Source organism: Pseudonaja textilis, chromosome 7, assembly GCF_049901715.1.
Source record: "Pseudonaja textilis isolate UNSWEBS1 chromosome 7, rPseTex1.2, whole genome shotgun sequence".
Taxonomy (NCBI): Eukaryota; Metazoa; Chordata; class Lepidosauria; order Squamata; family Elapidae; genus Pseudonaja; species Pseudonaja textilis.
Genome location: NC_141996.1, coordinates 44,574,355 through 44,589,398, shown reverse-complemented (window position 1 = coordinate 44,589,398; position 15,044 = coordinate 44,574,355). Strand labels below are relative to the sequence as shown.

Here is a 15,044-nt window from a genome sequence, read left to right as displayed (position 1 = left end):
TTTTATTAACACCCAAACACACACCAGCCTTGTTTGTCATGGTTTGTTGACTGTACATTCAAATCAACTTTGAAATCAACTTTATTTGCAAGCCTTGTAGCCTTCCATGAGACCATGCCAAATAGTCAGCTGAGATCTGTGTCAACGATACCCCCTCCCCCGCCTCCCGTTTCTCCATCAGATTTTCCTAGCTGGTAGTGGTAAATAAAAATATTAAACAGCGAAACTTGGCCAAACCGATGAATGGCAGAAAGAGCGAAATGAAGGGAGGGACTGACAGGCTGGAAAGAAGGGAGGGGAGGGAGGAAAAATCGTAGGCTGCGGGTGAGGCTTTGAAAGTCAGCCTCGCAGGCATTGCAGCAGAGCCCCGAATCAGGGAGAAAGGAGGAGAACATACACACAGAGACGCAGATACCCTGTGGAGCGGGTGAGGGCAGCTTCCTAAAAGGGCATTGTGTAGTTGTGCGAGTGCAGATATGCCTCTGTGCGCTTTTGTATCGGCGTCGGAGGCGGTGGCTTCATGAGTTGCTTCGCAGATCGGCGGCCGCTTTCTCCTCCCCTTCCCTTCCCTTAAGCCGCCACTCGTCGGAGCTCACCACACTAGAATTAACTGTCTTGAGTTCGCGTCCGTTTGTCACGGGTGGCCTTTGGAGCAACGGGAGGTGCGCGCGAGTACGCGCACTCAGAGCCCTCTGACGGGCTGCGGACAGGCGGGCCGGCGCTCGCTCCAGACAGGGCTGCTGCTTCCTGAGGACGGCAATGGTAGTTGCGGAAACGGCTGACGAGAATGCCACGAACCTCATTTTGGGAGGTAAGCGCGAGGGCCCCAGCTGGCTTTTCGCCCGGGGAGGGGTACGGGAGGGCGGGGAGAAGAGGGCGAGGACGACGAGAAAGAAAATGGAAATGGCCGCGGCTAAGGTTAGGGACTCCGGGGGTAGAGCGAGCTGGAGAGGCGCCGCTTTGGCACCCTGACAAGAACCGGAATCAGGGAGAGACTTAAAGGAACGGATGGAGTCGTGGGGCACAGGCGCCGGAGGAAGAACGGGAAAGGGGGTACTTCGGATCTCTCAGGATTATTTCCGGTGGAACCGGTCAGTTTTTTTCCTCCTCTCTCTTTTCCTCCCCCCTCCCCCGCCACAGGGGCTATATAAATAAAGTTTGGAGACGAATTAGGAAAGCAGAGCGGGCAAAGTTTGTGCCCCCTGTCCTCGGTCTTTCCAGCCAGGCTTTTTTTATTCTTTTTCCCTTTCGCATCCTCCATACTTTTCCTTCAACCTTTCTCTGAATTAGAGAGCCCCACAAAGTCTTGTGCGCAGGAGCTGCAGTTCCACCAGCTGCTCCTCTGCGGATTTAGAGCCGAGGCAAACCTTGGCGAGCTCTTGAAGGCTCAGCCCTCTTCTTCCCACTCCCTTCCTTGCTCCAGAGTCTCCTCGTAGCGTTCCGAAGCTCCCGTTTCTTCTGTAGTTGCATGCACAACCGCTCTAAACAAGGCTATGGTTCTTTTCTGCCTGTGCTCACCTCTCGTTATTTATTCACTTCCTTTCCATTGGCAAACAGGGAGATATGCACGCGTTCATGCATGCACGCACGCACACAGATGTTCAGATTTTTCTTCCCTGGCCAACCTCACCTTCAATAACAGATATGTTCGAATCTCTTAGTTCTATAATGTGTTCCCACTTTCTTTCTACTTATCCCAAGCTCAACTGTATCTTGTTGCACCATTTATCTCTAGTGATGATTTTCTTGGCCAAGGATTCTTCACAAATAACAGGGAGAAAAATGGTAAAATCTCTATTGGTTTTTGGGTTGTACTTACTAAATTTAATGACAAACAATTGTGTTTGGAAGATCACTGGGAGTGGTATCAAGAAACTTTTTAAAAGTATATAGTGTATAATGACTTGATAATATTGTCAACCTTTAGCACATATTAGTTATGAAGTTGTAACGTTACTATATATAGAAGCACAATAGATGAATACCTGATATATATTCTTTTTGACAACTTTTTCTAAATACGTAGTTTATTTGCTAAACCAATTATTTCTACAATACCAAGTGGCATATTTTTTTGGCACAAAGCAGATGTAGTGCCATGCATAATATAATCCACAGAGTTCATAGGGAACATAGGACAGTTCAACTTTTAATTTCAGATTGATTTTAGAAGTGAAGATTGCTCTTTACTCTCTGGAATAAAGCCTGTTATGAAAGAAAAGATGAATGAATCTGTATTTAACTTTTAATGGATTATAGCTCAGTGTGACATATGTCACATTCTCAGTAGACTAGTTAAGCATGTGTGATCTGAATAGGCAATGTGCTTAATATAAGCACAGAAGTATTTTTTATGTTTCCAAATGTTCTGCTTTTGCTTTCTGTTTGTCCCTGGGTTTTTTTAATCTCTCTTTTAAAAACATTTTTGGCTTGTTTTAATTCTTTAAGGAATTGAGGAAGGAACCTCTTTCTATATAAAAAGAACTAAAGCATTGATTTAGGACAGATGATAAGAAAAATATTGGTGGAGTTAGTGGCTATTTTTAATTATTGTAAAACAAATGCAGTGTTTAGATGGAATAGTTACATGATAGAAGTTCCTAAATTCAAAAGTAAGGTATAGACAATTATTTCTGTTTGAGAAAATATGATTTGGTTTTTAAGTAAATTCCCAGGCACAGACTAATCATATAAATATTGTATATACAAATACATTACCAATAAAGGTGTGGCACTGAGAATGTGACTTATTAATGGAATGTGTTCAAAGAGCTACACTTACTCAGTAAATTCCAGATTCTTTCAGTTGCTTGTATTTACTCACTACTTAACAAGTATAGGATTTATCATAATTAATTTGGACAAATGTCTTGTCCTACTTATGGCCCTTATTTTTGGGCATACTTTAAATTTTTCTTCATAATTGGAATAGGATTAAAGTACATAAAGTATCACCTTTATTATAGCAATGGCAGTATCACTTAGACTTATATACCAGTCGCAGTGCATTACAGCACCCTCTGAGTGGTGGACAATATGTCATTATATAACTTCACTAAACCAGGATTGCTAATTTTTCTCCCCCACCTTTTTTTTGGGGGGGGGGGGAGGAGGGAGCTAAAAGTAAAAGATAGATTTGGTCTCAAAGCTGCCTTTCCATTTTTTTTAATCAGATTTGCATGGCATTATTTATCATTGTATGGATGCTTTTTCACAAATTATCAATATTTATAAATTCCTAAAATTTTATTTATATTAAATAACCCTGCATTATAATTTTCAGAAAAAAGTGCCAATCATTTTCAAACTACAGAGTTTAGTGTAGGGTGACACTGTAATCAACAGGAGATGTTGAAATATGAACTTGCTTGTTGAAATATCAAGTTTTTTATTCATCTTGTTTTCCTAGTCATGTACACATTATTGTGATTTTTCTTTTTTTGTGTACTTGGACTCTTACAAGTTTCTAAAAGGCCCATGGATTCTAAAAAAATAGCATGGCAAGTTAAGCTTGATTCCTGTGACTAACCAATACATCCATGTTGTCTTGGAAACAATACATAGATCTATAAAAGAGCACTTATTGCTTTCTTCCAGGAGGTCGTTTTTATTTAATTTCCCAATCTTTTCTCCAGTCCTCAGATTACTTGATGATCTCCCATCCAAGTATTAATTTGGTCTTATTTTCATTATTCTTATCTTAAAAAATAAGATCACCAAGAGATTCTACCACCAATGGTGGTATGGATTTTAAAACTGAATAGTAATTAAAAGAAACATTTTGCTCAAGTTGCTTTTTAACAAGTATATAACACCTGCCACACAAAAAAATGAAACATTATTTTTAAAGTGTGGGATGCTTAAAGGTTGATTTGGATATGCTGATGCTGGATAAGAATTCTTATTCTATCTTTGTTTCTAGTGAAAATTGAATTTTAATATCCAAGTGAAATACATATTGCATAATTCTTTTGATTTTCTGTTTAAACTTTCTCTTAAATATGATTACTCCACAGATTTTTAAAAATACAGATGAAATATGCTCGTAGTGAGAATTGACAATTAATAGGGATCACTTACAGTAAGGATGGTGGGGGGGAGGAATGAAAGTACTTGCTCTGATTAAACTCTTAGGAAAAATCCATTTAAATTAAATTAATTTTAAAATTAATAATTGCATTGGTATGGAATTTTCTTTTGCTGCCAGTATGAGATTTCCTTCCAGAAGTAATACCAGCTTCACTAGATTTTCCTCAGAACTATGGGGAAAAAAATGGAGAAAGAAATTAAAAATTTGTCGATATAGATATAGATACAGACATAGATGTTCCGAACACGTAAATTATTGCCTTTATCAACTGATATAATGTGCTGTTAAAATCTGCAAGTTAAATGCAAAAAAATTTCATACCAAATCTAGTTGGCTTTCAGGGCCAAAAGTGACATTTAAAACATTGATCAACAAAATGATGATGCCTTTTCAACATATGTGGAAAATACAAAAACTACTTGATTTTATATAAATTTCCTTGTATCTTGTTCGTTGACTATGACAGTACTGTTAATATTATGTTCCAATACAACAGGTTTTAAATCATCTAAGAATGCCAAGATACAAAAATCTACCTGCTATACAAATTACGTAAAATTATGAAGGTCTGAAAGATGCTGCATAGTCTTGGATGGAGATACTGCTTCCAGTGAATCAGGGTTGATACAAATAATTTATGAACTGTGCTATTGCTTCTTTGTTAATTGCCACCAAAATAGACTTTGGCCATTTTAGAATGTGTTTCCAGTTTATAGAGATCAGTACTAAGACCCAAGGAAAAGTTAGTGTCTTGGAATATTTTCAGAATGTCAGTAAAATTGTATTACAATGCATAAGAAAAAAAGTTATTAGATACAACATTAAAATTTACCACATGGAATAATATTGATCAGTCTTTCTACTATATTGATAAAGAGCCAGTTCATAAGGAGAGAACAAACACATATGAATACACAAATATGCATTCAGAATGAAACATCTTTCCATTGTAACAAAATATTCATTATCTATTGTAACTTTGTATGCTTTTGTTACTTTATTTTTCCTTTCCCCTCATTTGTTCCTTTTCCTTTTTATATATTTTATATAAACATAATAAAAAATTCTATATAGCCCCCCAAGTATACAAAGAAACTTTAGCATGCAATTGCTGATCAACGTCCATGATTCTCACAGTAGCAAATGTGACAGGGCTTCCTTGAAACCATAAAATTTAAAAATTATTGTTTATAATCTGTTGGCTATTCTCATGTTCTAAAAGTCAAAAAAGGCAACACTATTCAGTTTGCTCAGATTATCTTAAATGTATATTTTTTCTGACATGTTTTATACTGTAACCCTATTCAGGTAGTCCTCATCTTACAACAGCTCACTTAGTGACCATTTAAAGTTACAACGGCTTTGCAAAGCCGTATTTTTACACTTATGACTGTTACAGCATTCCCATGGTCATGGGATTTACATTTGGATGCTTGACTGATTCAAATTTATGATGCTTGCATTATCCCAGGATAACATTATCGCCTTTAGCAACCTTCTGACAAGCAAAGTCAATGGGAAAATCAAATTCACTTAACAACCGTGTTGCTAATTTAACAACTGCAGTGATCCACTTAACAAATGTGATAGGACAAGTTGTAAAATGGGACAATTCTCACTTAACATATTTCTCATTTAGCAACACTAACTTTGGGCTCAATTGTGGTTGTAAATTGAGGATTACTGGTACAGTGCCTAGTTTTCTAGATGTAAGCTCCATTGAATTCAATCAGACATAGCTTTTGTGTAAAACTGGTATTGCTTCAAAAAAATGCTAATTTATGGAATTACGTGATTTAGGCAAGTAATTGCCTCTCAGACTCAGACCACATAGAATTCTTGTATAAATTACTCGGATCCTGCAGGAAAACATTTTGAAAGTAAGAAGTCCTTCTTTCTCTTCCCCCTCCTCCTCCACCACCATCTCTTCCTCCTCCATAAATAGTAAAAATGGAATTAGAAATGTATCTGATTATTAAAATATAGCAAATATGTCTTAGTAAAAATAGTAAAAAAAAATCACTCTGACTTTTTTATTGCTTATGACTTTGCTGTAAAGATATCTGTTCTATGAATTGAACCAATAACTATTTTTTCATAGCAAACTTTAAAAATAATTTAATAAATTAATAAATGAATGAATGCATTTATAGCTGGTTCAAATGAAAGATTATATTCAGAGAAATACATTTCTGATTTTTGGACAGAAAAATGTAGCCTTGTGCCCTGTTCATTTGCCACAACTGCAATTTTTATTTGCAAGACCCTTAGTCTGGATAGAGTTATTTTTTGTTTTCTAAGATTAAATTTCTTTTTTTTAGTGATTATAAAGATCATACTTTCATATACACTAGGTGGCTATTAATATGTTCGGTACAGATATCTTAATGGTTTTTTTTTCAGTTTCTATAGCCACCCATCTTAATGATTCTGGATGGCTTATAATTCAAAAAATATATTACAATTGAAACAATAAAAACATTATTATTCTACTGTGGAATAAGATGGGCCGAAATGGACTTAAAACTTGTTTTTCTTTTCACTAATCTCCAAGAATGGCTTGTTGTTAGCATTATACTATAATAGATTATATTATCTAATGAAAAGAGGTGTTTCCAGAAAAATGTTCCAGAGACATTTTTGAGTAATGCTTTTCTTATATATTTTTGATTTCTATTTTTTAGACTGTTAAATCAAGACAATTTGTAATGCATCAGTTAAAAAACATAGTTAAAATATACATGCTATACTATTATTTATGCTAAGTATAAATAAATTTAAAACTATCATTTACTATGCAAAATGATGAAAACTGAAAATATTTTAATAATAATGAAAATAGAAAGTAAATAAAATAAATTTGTAACTAGCCACTTTGATGTTGTAGTTAAACTGCTGGTCTAGAAACAAGGAGATTTGTGAATTCTAGGGCTTCTTTAGACCTGAAAGCCAGCTCGGTGATTTTGGAATAGCCACTCTTATCCCAACTCAACTCATAGGTTATTGTTGTGCGGGGCGGGGGTGGGGGGGAGAGAGATAGGTATGTTTGCCCAGATGCATGCACACGCACACACAATAATATGTCAAGATCAAAAATATTAAAAAAAACACCAAATAACACAAATAAATTTAAATTTTAATTCTGGTGATTATAAACTATTCTACTTATTCACTTTGGAATTAGTTTTTAGAACAAAAAGAATGGAGCAAGCCTTTAATCTGAGAAACTATTTCACCATTAGAGAGTAGCAACAGAAAAACAGTGAGTCCTGGCTTCCACTCAGTAGACATTCCTAAATTCAACCATAAGTGATTGAAACATTGTTTGCTCACTGGATCACTTCTCCCTTGTTGATTTTCACACAAGGATTAGCTATTTGTAAAAAGGAGATAAACCAAGTTTTAGCCAAAATATACATAGAAAGATAAAGGTTTCCCTTGCTCAATCATGTCTGACTCCAGGGGCTGTTCTCATCTCTGCTTCTTAGTTGAGGGACTAGCCTTATCTGAAGACACTTCTGTGGTCATTTGCGAAGCTTCCTCAGACAGCCATTTTGCTTTCTTGCATTTCTTTTTCTTTGGGATGGTTTTAGTTGCAGCCTTTTCTACAATGTTGCGAGCCTCTGTCCATAGTTCTTCAGGCACCTTGTCTATCAGATCTAATTCCTTAAATCTATTTGTCACCTCTGCTGTATATTTATCAGGAATATGATTTAGTTCATACCTGAGTGGCCTAGTGCTTTTCCCTACTTTCTTCAATTTAAGCCTAAACTTTGCAGCGAGAAGCTCATGATCTGAGCCATAGTCAGCTTCTGGTCTTGTTTTTCCTGACTGTATAGAGCTTCTCCATCTTTGGCTGCAGAGCACATAGTCAATCTGATTTCTGTGTTGACCGTCTGGTGATGTCCATGTGTAGAGCCATCTCTTGGGTTGCTTGAAAAGAGTGTTTGCTATGACCATCATATTCTCTTGACACAATTCTATCAGCCTGTACCCTGCTTGATTTTGTACTCCAAGGCCAAACTTGCCTGTTATTACACAAGCCCCTTCATCACAACAAGGCAGTAACCCATGAAGGGGACCCCCACCCACCTGTCACCTCCTTTCATAAGCCAGAGGGACAAGGGTCTAAAACACAGGTGCTTGGACACATACTCTCTAGGATCCTGTCAACTTCCTCAGGAGCAACAGGATCAAACTGTTCCCAAATAACAGGGCAAGAACCTGCCAGCAACCATGCTGGCATCTATCTGGGAACAAAGTTGAGTGATTTATTTATACTATTATTTATATTGTTTGTAATATAAGGGTTATTTTGGGAATTTATTTTATTTAATACAGGGGTAGTCAACCTTTTATACATACCGCCCACTTTTGTATCTCTGTTAGTAGTAAAATTTTCTAACCGCCCACCGGTTCCACAGTAATGGTGATTTATAAAGTAGAGGACAAAACCCCTACCTCCCACCATGAAAGCTGGAACACCCACTAGTGGGCGGTAGGGACCAGGTTGACTACCACTGATTTAGTGTGTGGCATGTTTTAGGAAAATAGTTATTTTGGGGCTGCCACAAAAAAGAAGTGATCAACCTATTTTCCAAAGCACCAGAAAGCAAGACAATGGTTGGAAACTAGTCAAGCAGAGAAACAATCTAAAACTAAAGAGAAACTTTCTAACAGTGAGAACAATTAACCAGTGGAACAGCTTTCCTTCAGAAGTTGTGGATGTTTCATTACTGGAGGCTTTTGACAACAAATTGTCTGAAATGGTATAGGGTTGAAATGGTACAGGAGATTGGACTCAAGAACCTCCAAGGTCCCTTCAAACTCTTTTATGTTTTCTGAAAATAGGAGTATAAATATAGGAATAGATAATTATAATAAGTTGAATTTCATTCCAGTAGATTTATGAAACCAGTTTTTTCAATAGAAATATTTCTGGTAAACTCATAAGATGTACTGCGTAAAATAGTTATTTTCTAAATACAGTGAAATTTTGATTTAATAGACTATGTGGAGGAAGAAGGATTATGTTATTCACAAATGTCTGGTATATCAGCAAGTGTTTCATCATGGCAATAGAATTTTGCTCCATTGCATTAATCATAGAGTGGCCTTTGGCGTGATGGACAGCATACAAGTTTATTAATAAACAAAATAAAGTAATTATTGAATTTTCACTTTACATATTTATAATGTATGAACGTGAAACATCAAAACCTAAATTTCTCAAATTGATATTTGAAAAACCTATATTATAATCTTAAAATCCCCTTAAACTAGCACATAATTAATGGATAAAAATGATATGTTATGTATTTTAGAAGAATAACAAATTGACTTTGAAGAAGATAAGTAAATATCAACTTAGCCTTAAAAAAGAGGAGGAGGTTAAAAAGAAACTCAGTCTTAGGAATTTGCTGATCTTCAGCACTGTGGTATGTGTTAATACAATGTCAAAGAATAAGGACATCGGCAATGATCAGAGAAGCAATTGTTGCTGCCATAAATTGTCATGCACCCAGGAAATCAGGAGATTCAGGCAGTTCAAATAAGGATAAAGATTTATTAAACTTAAGTTATCTGTAAGAATATGGGCAAGTGACCGTTAAAGGAAATGTGCAGGAGAAGAATAGAAAGGAATTCAAGGTGGGCTGAACTTAGCTCTCTTGCAGACACAAAGGTATTTGTGACTTATGACATGTTTGACTCTTCCCTTGGACTCAGCCTGGTCATCACCTCCATCAATCTAGGAAGGGCCATAAGGCCAGTGGTGGGATTCAATTTTTTTTACTACCGGTTCTGGTGGGCATGGCAGGGGAAGAATACTGTAAAATCTCCAGTCAGAAGTGGTATTTGCCCGTTCTCTGAACTACTCAAAATTTCCACTACCAGTTCTCCAGAACTGGTCAGAACCTGCTGAATACCACCTCTACATAAGGCCATTTCCAGACAATTTAAAGTCCACCATTCTGCAATGAGAAAGATTATTCACAAGTGGAAAACATTCAGAACAGTTGCCAATCTTCCCAGGAGTAGATGTCCCAGCAAATTCACCTCAAGGTCAGACCATGCAATGCTCAGAGAAATAGCAAAAAGTCCAAGAGGTACATCTCACATTCTACAGGCCTCAATTAGCATGTTAAAAGATTCATGACAATACAATTAAAAAAACCTGAACAAGTATGGTTTCTTTGGAAGGGTTATCAGAAGAAAACCTCTTCTCTTTAAAAAGAATGTGGCAGAACAATTTAGATTTGCAAAGGTTGCATCTGAACAAATCAAAAACTTCTGGAACACTGATCTTTGGATAGACAAGACCAAAGTGGAAATGTTTGGCCATAAGGCACAGAGCCACATTTGGCGAAAACCAAACACAGCATATCAGCACAAATATACTAACCGGCAAGCATGGTGGTGGAGGGGTGATGATTTGGGTTTGTTTTGCATCTATGTGATCTGGGCATCTTGCAGTCATTGAGTTGGCCATGAACTCCTCTGTATATCAAAGCATTCTATAGTCAAATGTGATGCCATCTTTCCACAGCTAAAGTTTGGCTGACATTGGGTCATGCAAGAGAACAATGATCCTAGCACACCAGCACCATTCTACAATGGAATAGCTGAAAAAGAAAAGAATCAAGGGGTTGCAATGGTCCAATCAGTCCAGACCTCAGTCTGACTGAAATGCTGTGCAGGATCTCAATAGAGTTGTGCATAAATGCCCACAAACCTCAGTGAACACAAGCAATCTTGTAAAGAAGACTGTGCCAAAATCCTTCCACAAGTGAAACTAAGAGACAGATAAAGTCATACAGAAAATAATTATTTCAAGTTATTGCCCTTGAAAGTGATTCCAAAAGCTACTGAATCATAAGATGTGCTTAGTTTTTCACACATGGCTTCTCTATTTTGCCTTTCTTTTTGTAAAATAAATGATGGCATGATGTAATATGTCATGGGTGTTGTTCATCTGCGGTTGTATTTACCTGCTTTTAAGAACTGCTAAGAACCAGATAATTTTTACTACATCCTGATACAGAAAACCATAGAACTCAAAGAGGGCGTTCTTTCTTTTTCACATGAACATACACACACACGCACACACACACATTACCCATCCCACTGTTGAAACTACTCTTGGTGGCATACAAAATGAACATAGAAAGATGTTCATGCTAGCAAGGTTTAATATTCTACTTTCGAAGCTTGCAAAAGGGCAGTTTAATAACATTCTCAATTTTAGCACCACTGCATATGCTTGAAAATAGCCAACATAGTATAAAATATATCAGGGTTAGAAATCTATATACTTCTCACCAAAAGCCATGTGTTGACCTGAGCCTGAATTACATTTTTGATCAGTACACCATTGTCTTTTGATACATTATGTAATAACATTTTTGATCAGTAAATACCTTGATCTTTTAACACATTATATCAATTAAAAGTATGTATTTGTTCTTTGATTATTTATTCTATAAAATAATAAAATCTATAATTTTTCAGAGGGCTTCTAAGCAGATTGGAATAGGAATCTTCTAACATTATTTGAAAGTTATAGGCAATACTTTTGTTTTTACCTTTTGAAATCAAGTTAATTTTTTTAAGATTCAGCATTTTGTTCCTTTAATAACAGTATGAAAACTTCCAGGACCATGTAGACTTGGTGTATATTTTTTGTTTTTGTTTTCATCAACTTATATTTTAGGTTGATTTATGTAAAGCTGTTGTATTTTGGAATAATTGAAATTCCATATTAGGAGAAATCATTATAGCGTTAATTGATCATGTGCCATCAAGTCAGTGTCCATTCTGAATATATTGATTTTCTGCATCTGTTCCTAACCTGGTTTTCAGGTCTTCCAACAGTACATCTATCACCAGTAATGCTGGTGGTCATCATCATTTTTTCTCTCTTTCCAGCTTGCACAGCTTAGAGCCTTCTTCAGAGTATTAGGTCTTTGTACAATGTCTAAATTGAAATAACATACTGTAGTACTAATTGATAAAGTGAGCTCTGTATTTTGTTTGTAGATGAGTTGAGGTTGATCTGGCAGGAACCACTAATTTCCAGGCTAGAGAAAACCATGTCACCATATAATATGTTTACCTAAGACCATCACAAGAATGACCAAATATCCATTCATTCAGAAGAGTCAGAGGGAAAAGCCTAGATTTTAAACTTTAGAGTATTGACCTCTGTAAAAGCAATGACTCCTTTGCACTATGGAAAGCAAATCGTTTGTGTGTCATGCTGTCATTTTTGTCAGCAAGAAAAAAAATCTAAAATAGGCAAGTCATATTTTAAAATCTTCCACCAGTTAGCCTATTCCTGAGTAAGGAATTAAATGTCTGTGCAGCTGAGATTTATTGCTAAGTTCTTGTATGAAGGCTAACTATAGTCCTTACTTATATCAATGCTTGTTTGAAATTTTCTTGGCAGTATTTCTTTTTTGAGGATAGGATCAGAATTGTTGGATACCTTTCATTTTTTTTGAATAGAGGAAAGTTAGCACTTACATTTTCAGCAGTTTAAATGGCATTTACAGCAACTTTTTAGTTTATCATATTTGAACTTGTACTAGATAAGGTTAATAGGTTAGCAACAGAAGGTCAAATTACAAGGCATTAAGCTTAATTAAAGCAGAGCAGGAGTGGCAGGAGTATGTGACAGCTAAATAGGTTCCCTGCACACTAATGCCAGTTATGGTGGAACCATGCCTTAATTTAAGTGATGATTAACAGTTTGACATGCTAGACATTTCTAGCCAATCCCATCTGTTCTAGAGGTTAAGAAAGCACACTTTTGTGAGCTGATGGATTGATTTTGGTTCATTTCTAGTAAAGTTTAGAAGTCCAAGGCCAGTGCAGTAAGTGTAAGTTAAAGTTACATTGCTTGGTAATCTTTAACTGTAACTCTTTTGTATTGCTACCTGTAAACTATAATATTGCTGTAGAATACACATAACTTGTCAACCAAGTTATGAGAATTGGACAAGATATACCACGTGGCATATGCCTGTATATTCACTTTGAAACAGAATTGGTTGTAATTAAATTTCTAAAGTCATATAACAATAGTTTACATTAGCATGAACTTTTCTGATAATCATCACATTTTCTGTTTGAAATTGAACACTGAACACTGAATTATTTTCAAGTGGCTCATTTGTTCCATGTTTTTTTTTTACTTTAGACAAATAATTAATAACTAACTATTAAAGGAAAGCATAGAAAAAAATGAGTTTTATGACATAGCATATGAGAAGGGGTTATACAATATGTGGCAGAATGGGAAAGGGATACAATGATCATAGAATGGGTTCAGGAACATGAATACAAAAATGGCTGTAAGATTTTAAAAACAGTACAAAGTACAGAATTGGGAATTCAGAGTAAGATGTATAAAAAGATCACTGTATATAATTGTTAACATGATTGAAAAATTGAAAATTCAGTTTCTCTTTATATATATGAACCTCCATGGAAGTCTACGTGCATGCATTGATTTTAGGATGTATGAAGATGTATGAATTCATTTTTAGACAAATATGCATATATACCAGATAAGTCTAATACACACACACACGTGTGTGTGAGATATATAGTACTATAATAAGTTGTACTTTGCTGTATTTTAATGCTGACTGCTCCTAATCTCGTTTATTGTGTTGTATTTGGGTTATTTATTTGGAATTGTATTTTATTAGTCATAAATAGAATTTGATGAGTGGAGATGACTTTAAATAGTTTCTAGCTTGTTTTTCCCACTTTCTACATATATAATTTCAAATAATTAAGGTTTAGTGAGTCATTTTATTATACTTATTATTTGTCTAAAGTAGATAGGCAGTGTGTAGCTTGCACTAAAGTTTAGTGTATGCTGTGTTTATTATGGTAGCTTTCAGAGTTTTAAGTAGGTAAAATGTATAGGTTAATTGCCGTAAGAATTATGAAGTGGCAGAATATGTATCGTTTGAAATAAAGGCATAGCAAAATATTATTTTAAAAGTAGGATGTTACACTACTTTGCCAGCAACTTAATTACTGTGTCAGAATGTTTCACATGAGTTAAGATAAACAAGGTAAGTCAAATAGCACATTAAAACAATCCTGAATTTATAAACCAATAATAATAATAACAGTAATATATACTGTACTGAAATATCATAAATGTATTATAGTAAAAATATTTTTTATGATGTTCAAGGTTCCTGTACAATTAAACATAATTAATTTTAGGTACAAGTGAAATTGTATTGCTGTGTACAGTTGGTTTTAGCTAAATTGTTTATAAAAGCTTTAGGGCCTCCAACATACATCCCTTTGTATAGACAAATCACTTGTCTGAATTAGTAGTGGACAAAGCAGTAAAGTTCTATCTTTGAGAAGTTTTTTCCAATCTGCCATGAAATTGCAATTATGGAAAGACATATACTAATGACACTTAGTTATAATTCTCCTTTCTGCAAATTAAAGTTGAACTACTATAGAGCCTCAGATTGCCTCCAGATGTTAAGAGTCTGATTATGGGAGAACAAACTGAAATTGAACTCATGAAAGATTAAGTAGTTATTGAATACAGAGGATGGACTTTGAGGTGTGAGTAACATGCCTATTTGATTGGATTATATTTCCTTTCTGGAGTAGATTCACAGTCTTGAGTTTTCAAGTGGATTAATTTTTGCTGATAGAGGAGATGTAGTGTTTGTGACATACACTGTTAGAATATTGCAGTTTGGTATTTTTTGCTGTAGACCTTTAAAATATTCTGAAAACTTCTGACTAGAATGTTGTGGTATAGGTGAAAAATGGCATCTTTCAGAAGTGCTACAATATCCATAAGTTGAAATATATACATTGTTTGCTAGTTGCATTTTGAATTCAGTTTGAGATGGGTGTAATGTATACAGAGGATAACGTACTAAGAAAGTGTAATGTACAAAGGCAT

General features: G+C 35.5%; 1 protein-coding gene across 4 annotated transcripts in view; it reads left to right on the top strand.

Annotated features, from left to right (window-relative positions):
• Window positions 1-290: 290 nt before the first annotated feature.
• Window positions 291-15,044, top strand: part of NRIP1 (nuclear receptor interacting protein 1) — an 88,895-nt gene continuing 74,141 nt past the window's right edge. The window contains exons 1-2 of one of the 4 annotated variants that reach the window (XR_015744339.1): window positions 331-811; window positions 4,587-4,609. The gene's annotated coding sequence lies outside the window, so the exon portion shown is untranslated. Of the gene's footprint in view, window positions 812-874; window positions 1,092-4,586; window positions 4,610-15,044 lie in introns of those variants that run through there. The other 3 variants (XM_026700662.2, XM_026700661.2, XM_026700660.2) reach the window with 3 other exon arrangements.